The sequence below is a fragment of the Coregonus clupeaformis genome, unplaced genomic scaffold (genome assembly GCF_020615455.1).
Source record: "Coregonus clupeaformis isolate EN_2021a unplaced genomic scaffold, ASM2061545v1 scaf0772, whole genome shotgun sequence".
In the NCBI taxonomy this organism is placed as follows: domain Eukaryota; kingdom Metazoa; phylum Chordata; class Actinopteri; order Salmoniformes; family Salmonidae; genus Coregonus; species Coregonus clupeaformis.
Genome location: NW_025534227.1, coordinates 236,920 through 244,100, shown reverse-complemented (window position 1 = coordinate 244,100; position 7,181 = coordinate 236,920). Strand labels below are relative to the sequence as shown.

The 7,181-nt window shown below is 44.3% G+C and overlaps 1 long non-coding RNA gene and 1 pseudogene across 1 annotated transcript; one reads left to right on the top strand and one right to left on the bottom strand.

Annotated features, from left to right (window-relative positions):
* The first annotated feature begins 579 nt into the window (after positions 1 to 579).
* On the top strand, positions 580 to 4,357 carry LOC123485625. Its single transcript, XR_006659091.1, has 3 exons — positions 580 to 1,178; positions 2,791 to 2,975; positions 3,208 to 4,357. It is a non-coding gene; the product is annotated as an uncharacterized LOC123485625 (long non-coding RNA).
* A 105-nt stretch (positions 4,358 to 4,462) lies between these two features.
* Positions 4,463 to 7,158, bottom strand: LOC123485626 (annotated as a pseudogene).
* Between the last annotated feature and the right edge of the window lie 23 nt (positions 7,159 to 7,181).

Below are 7,181 nucleotides of genomic sequence, written 5' to 3'. Positions count from 1 at the left end.
TTGTGGGTGTGGAATGACTCCTGAGTGAATAATGTGAAACAGAGATGAGGTTCTATAAAATAACTGCTTCTCTAGAGTCTAGTCTGAATAGCAAACAAAAAAGATCTACTTTTTAGGAGACTTGTAAGTGAGTGAGATTGGCCATGGGTGGTGGTTGGTGAGGATGTTACTGTTCTAAAGGACTTTTAAATAGATTTCAACATCTGAGAATACCTATTCACTCTTTAGAGTATAGCTGTTCCGCTTCTTTGTATAACAGCTTGCTCTTTTCACTCAATACACAATATTATGTCATGTATAAACACATAGAGATACACTCAGTCATACACACATTCATACAGGCTAGTGTCTCTTGGGGGAATAATAGACAAGCCACCTCCATAACACACCAAGCCAGACTACCTCAGATGGAAACCCAGTCTCCACAGTTTTCAAAGAGGGGGGAAAGAGGCAGTCTCACCAAGGGAGGAGGGGAGAGAGAGAGAGATGAGAGACAGAGAGAAAGAGAGAGACAGACAGCGAGAGACAGAGAGCAAAAGATAGAGAGAGAGCGAGAGAGCGAGAGAACAGAGAGAGAGAGAGAGCCAGAGAGAGAGAGCCAGAGAGAGAGAGACAGAGAAGAGAGAGCCAGAGACAGAGATCATGAAGCGACAGTCTTTCCAGAGGAGGAGTGAAGGAAGAAGATAACGACCCACAGCAGGAGGAGGAGATGATGAACCAGCCTATATTAATACAACAGGCAGACAGCACTAAAACACAGCAGGAGTCCTTTGTGAGTGGAGATATCAACAGTGTTGCTCTTGCACAACCGCTGCCTTTTCCACTGGCACCAAGAGACGACAACAGCTACTACTAACTGGGGGAAAATAAGAGAGTAAGAGTGGAGCGAGAGACAGTGGAAAGCAAACCAATGACAGCTGGAGAAGCTCACTTCGAGCCTGATTTGTTTCCTTTGTGAAACCCAGAACAGACCGTACAGAGGACAGCAGTGCAGTTGATGGGGTTTTGGTCATCTCTTGGCCTCGATGCTAATCGCTACTTGAGGACTTATCTCTGCTAACCCTAATCCTGAAAAGACCACTGGGTTGAGGAGGCGAGGACACCACCTCTGTCTCACTGCAGGCTCCAACTCTTCCAGCAACACACACACAGGGAACTCGCTCTCCACACTCACTCAGGTAAGTGTTGGTTCTTGTGTTACATCACTAACTGATCTGCTTAGTTAGACAAGGACAGTTTTGCACCTTTATTTACGCTCTGTTGCATATATGCAAACTACCCATACAGTTCAGGTGAGTGTATGCTGGTTGTGAGTGTGTGCATGTAGCCTATATGCATGCAAATATCCAGAATAACAGTGTGTTAGCATACTTTATTGCCTAACCAAAATAATGTGAAGAGTGTAATTTAGCTGTCATCATAATGACATTTCTAACAGCTGAATATTTAGCTAGACTTTAATACCGTGGGAAGACCTGCTCCCATACCACCCGGCCTAGCCATGAAACCTGAGACTGGTTAAAGCCCAGTCTGACTGGGATCTAACACTACAGCTGGTGGAGTCTACCTGGGAGAGAGAGACAGAGTGGCTGTGGGAAACAGAACTAAAAACCATTGTCAGCGAAATGCATACAAAATACATCGGACAGAACACATTCCACCACGATGGACTCAGTCAGGTCCAGCAACACAACAGGAATAGAAACTCTTTAAAAGGGACACAGACAGTAGGACAAAGATACTGAGCCAACAGTCTGGTATCTGTTTTACATGCCACACCTATAGTTAATAAAGCATTTTACTGTCAAATGAATTGAAGCACTATTCTATGTTTCTAAAAACTTCCCCTTTAATAGAATCAATACATTCAATTCTATCCTAATCCAAGTCAATCTACTGTTGTGATGAAGAGAACAGACATGTAATGTAAATCAAGTAGCCTACAGTGTGATCTGGGTTGGGAGAGGAGAGGTAACACTGTGGTGTAACTGCATAGCTAGAGAGAAGGAGATGGAGAGAGTGTGAAGAGGAGAACTGTGGAATGATGATCATGAGATAATTAATATGAGCAGGATCCTGTCTTGGCATCGATTGTCACACCCAACTGCTATTTACAGTTTATAGGGAACATACTTTCCCACAGCAATAGCAACATATGGCCTACTCATATGTGCATAAAGAATAGACAGAAACTTAGAATAAGTTTTAACACACAAGGCAAACATCGGTGTCTGTCCTTGAAATAACATAGAAAAAAGTCCTCCCTTTATACAGTCAGCCAGTGGGTCCCTCCTCTCGGTCTCATGACTGTTGTGATAACTGTTGTGTGTCAGTCCACAGCTATGCTGCTGGGAGAGCGCTATAATTACTCTAGTACATCTGGAACAGACACAATCCCACTGGACCAGAAAAAACAAATCCTTTACACACCAACATATTACCAGTTTATAACACTCTTTCCAGATCCTCCTCTTTCTTATAGGAGGAGATGGAATCAGTTGATTTCACTCTTTCCTACCTAATCATCAGAAATGCATGCACTAGCAGCTAGCCTATACATTCAAGGATGAACACACAATGGTTTGTCAACATTCCATTGGTGTCAGGTCATCTACATAGTTAGACAGTGACATACAGTATCTCTGACAGTCCATTATGGGTGAAGAATAAGGAATTAAAAAAATGCCTAGATTAGAATAATTACAATATACTGTAATAATAATCCATTATTAATAATCAATCATCCATATTTCATCCACTTTTATCCCTTTACTTGTGCCTTCATTGAAGTGGTCACATCACACAACCTGCACCCAGATACTACAGAGTTGCACCCACCCTCAGTGTGAGTGACATTATGGATGCCAGGGAGGAGATGCTGACCCTGCTACAGAAGCTCTGGACCAAACTGCAGGGTCTCCCCACCGCCAGCTCTCTGGAGATAGGGGCCTTCGCTGTTCTCATCCTCTTTATCGGTAAGCTACACCTCTCAGTGGAGATATACTCCATACACCTAACCATGTGCTTCAGAACATGTCAGAACATGTCTTGCAAAGGATGAACATGTTAGAACATGTCTAGCAAAGGATGAAACTCCAACATCTTTAATATGACTTTAGATAGTGTGAAATCAATCATCCTGTCTGGACATAGCCTAGACATAATTAAAATGTGTAGACTAGCTACTATAACTGTGTTATTTCCTAGTGGTCTTCCTGCTCCTGCTGCTGATGACCTGTTTGACGTGCTGCTGCTGTCGCAGGACCAGAACCAAGGGGCCACATGGTCAGCTGACCTGAGACAACCCCCACTTCCCCCAATAATGAGGAGAGACATTATAAACAGGCACTCTATGGCCCTCTAAACCCCAGAAGAATGAGGACCCATGCAGACTGGTGTGAACTGAAAACCCTCTGTCACCACTGTATCACCAGGAGAGACATTCTGGAAAGGCACTCTATGGGCCTCTTAACCCCGGAGGAATGAGGAGGACCCGTGAGAGATGGACAAGACTAGACTGGGCCTCTAGGACGGCTTCAACTGATCCACACAACATAAGGACACAAGGAACACAGGAGCATGGAAACACACACACATGCATCAAGTAACACAAACAACTGGACATGTAGCTAAAAGATCACAATAGAAGCACACGAGAGAGACGGCTTGGGAAGATGAATGTCTGTCAGTTCTAGGATGTATGGGTGTCAACTCAACTTCTGCCACTGGCTCAGAGATTATAAGAAAGAGCCCTTTACAGTTTTCATCAACAACTCACTCAAATGGAGACATCTTGCCAAACCCCTTGTGAGAGTGTTGCCATATGTATTTTATCTAAAGGACTTCCTTTGCTTTATTGCTGTGTTCACGTGCTAGACGGAACTAGGAAACTCAGAAAGCCGCACCTGAACAAGCCATCATCTCATTCTCAGGGGATTCAGAGGACCATGCCTGCCCTCTGCTGTACAAACATGGAACGGAGGCAGTGAGGAAGCCTTGTAATATGCTTCACAGTTATACACAACAGAAAAATAGTAATGTTGTCATTTACATATAGTTGTTGCATAGGTTAAAAAGGGTATCTCTTCCTTCTTAAAAAAGCATTTTCTTAGCCTGCCTAAAATAGTGCCATACGCTTTTGTATCTCTCTTGCATGAAATAAAACAAAATGCAGATGATTGTGGTGTGTTATATCAGTGGTTCCCAAACTATGTGACGCGCCCAGAGGGGTCAGCAGGGGAGACGCAGGGCACCACCCCCCAAAAAGAATCTATCCGGTTTTCAACGTACTGTTGAATGTTTTTATAATAGAATGCACAAGGTGCAATTTCTAAATTGTTTTCCTCTTGTCATGTCAATCATTGCATACCTTCGAGAGCTATTTATAACTTGTAAGAAATGTCCAGATCAACTAGCCCATGTCAGCTAATGTTTTTTAGCTAGGTTTTTAGCCTGTTGATTTTGTTATAATGTTTGAGTCACTCAAATATCACATGAACACACACTAGACATGGCAAAACGTATACAACTGCAAGAAAATGTGTTTTAAAACCGCAAAAGTTTCTCCGCACACCATGACCAAATGTGTAGATTTGCAGGAAATACTGTAAGCGTTTAAACCTGCAAAATCTTCTCTTCGTCAACAAGAGGGGTGTGACAGTTTGTGTTATGAACAGTGCTTGTGCTCACAGAAATAGACATGGCACGCGAGCGCAGGGGGGCGCGAGATGTTCCCCAATGCTGGAAGGGGGGCCTGAGTGAAATAGTTCGGAAACCCCTGTGTTATATAACACTCACCCCTATTGCTCACAGAATGACACCATGGCCTCGAAGTCTGTGATGGAAACCTTGTCCTGATCTTTCTCAGAGCCACGCTTTGCCTGCAGAGAAGTCACACAATCATTCACTCAACGTTAAATAAACAAACATAAAAAGATTTGAACACTGTACACACCAATTGCATTTACAGCACTATCATGTTGCTATACTGATAACCAGCCTGTGAGACAGGTTGACAGTGTGGTCCAGACGTCACCTGTTTGCGCGCCACCTCCTTGCGGATGAGGAAGTTCAACTGCTCCCTGTCCTTGGGGGAGTAGTAGGTCCTGCAGGAAGAGGGCAGCCCGTCTCGCCCCGCACGCCCAGATTCCTGGTAGTAACTGGCCAGTGACTTGGCCAGGTTCCAGTGGGCCACAAACCTGACATTAGCTTTGTCCACCCCCATGCCGAAGCTGATGGTGGCCACAATGACAAGCACCTTACCCTGCATCCAATCAGTCTGAGCCTCTGTGCAATCTCCTGCCTTCAACCCTACACAAGCAGGAGATAAAGGTCAAGAGTCATGCCACCCACTTTGTTATGTCTCGTCTCACCACCAATAAAACAATCTGCTTGATTCTCATCTTTATCAAACTTTTGCATTGCCATTTACTATCCTAGCCCACAATGTTTGCAAGCCCTTGAGGAATGTCTCACCTGCATGGTAAGGCTTGGCCAGGACTCCCAGCTTAGTCAGTTGGTAAGCCACCGTCTCACAGCTTTCTCTGGTCCGACAGTACACGATTCCACAACCCTGAAAAAAGACATACAGATAACTATCCCAAGCTAAGTACCATGCACTGATTATAAGGATGGGTGATATATTGAATTGCCAAGAGTGTGCAAAGCTGTCATCAAGGCAAAGGGTGGCTATTTGAAGAATCTCAAATATAAAATATATTTTGATTTGTTTAACACTTTTTTGGTTACTAGATGATTCCATATTTGTTATTAAAATAGTTTTGATGTCTTCACTCTTATTCTACAATATAGAAAATAGTAAAAATAAAGAAAAACCCTGGAATGAGTAGGTGTCCAAACTTTTGACTGGTACTGTATATCGTGAATCGTCCATAGGTTTAAAAAATAAATACAAATAGACTTATGATTTTTAGGCCATATCGCCCAGCCCTAACTGATTACACCATCCATTAGATATAGGGTACAGTAGGAAGATATATTGCATGTAAGAGAGAGTCAGATTGGAATCTAGTCCACCAACCTGTCCTTTGGGGCCTTCCCCCAGGGTCAGGGCCTCCCTGATGAAGGCATGCAGGTGCTTGTAGGGGTCCTCCAGTAGCTCCCTGTACACCACCTCATAATGCAGGTTACTGCGAAACACGGGCGTGGCAAAGGACAGCGGTGATCGCAGCCTCAGGGACTTTGCTATGTCCTCCTGCACCTTCTGGGGTGCCGTGGCCGTCAGCGCCACGCAGGGTACCCCAGGAAGACGGGCACGCAGATTGCCCAGTTTGAGGTAGTCTGGTCTGAAGTCATGCCCCTACTGGGAGACACAGTGAGCCTCGTCCACAGCCAGGTAGGAGAGGAGGCTCCGGGAAAGCAGGCCTGTCAGGCAGGGCTGGAAGGCAGGGGAGGCCACCATCTCTGGGGTGATGTAAAGCAGCTTCAGCCTGGGGCTCTCACTCTCCAGATTGGCCAGGATCAGACGGCGCTCCCCTGCAGGGAGCTTGGAGTTGATGGAGCATGCAGGAATGTTCAGGTCTCTTAGGTGGTCCACTTGGTCCTGTGATGGAGGATACAGAGAAAGGGATCATCATTGAAGAAACCTAAATACACAGCTAGCTATGAAGTTAAGGATAACTCAACCTATATCAGAATCAATCATGTAATCAGGACAAATCATACAACAGAAGAAAATACTAAAGAAGAGAGACTGACCTGGATAATAGCGATTAGAGGGGATATAACCAAGGTAATACCCTTTGCCAACACTGCAGGAAGCTGGTAGCAGAGGGACTTCCCTGCCCCAGTTGGCATGCACACAAAAACATCCCTGTCACCTGCACACAACAGGGGCAGTAATTTACACCATTCCATCGACAGTCCGATTAGGGCAACTGCATTACTCAGATATTTTTAATGACAATAACTGATCATGCTAGCTTAGTAGTCAATGAACTGGTTGAAGAATTGGCTAATTAGCTTGTTAGCTAGCTAGAATTAATAGAGCCGTTCTTAGGTTGCGTAAGTTATTGTTAGTCCAACATTTTTATTATGGTCCTTACCTTTAACAACTGCTTTAACAACGTCCTCCTGCTTCTGGGATCGGAACTTATCGAACCCAAAATGGGTTTTTAACGCCTTTTTAATGGAAGTCATATCTTATCCCGAAAGACTTCTTC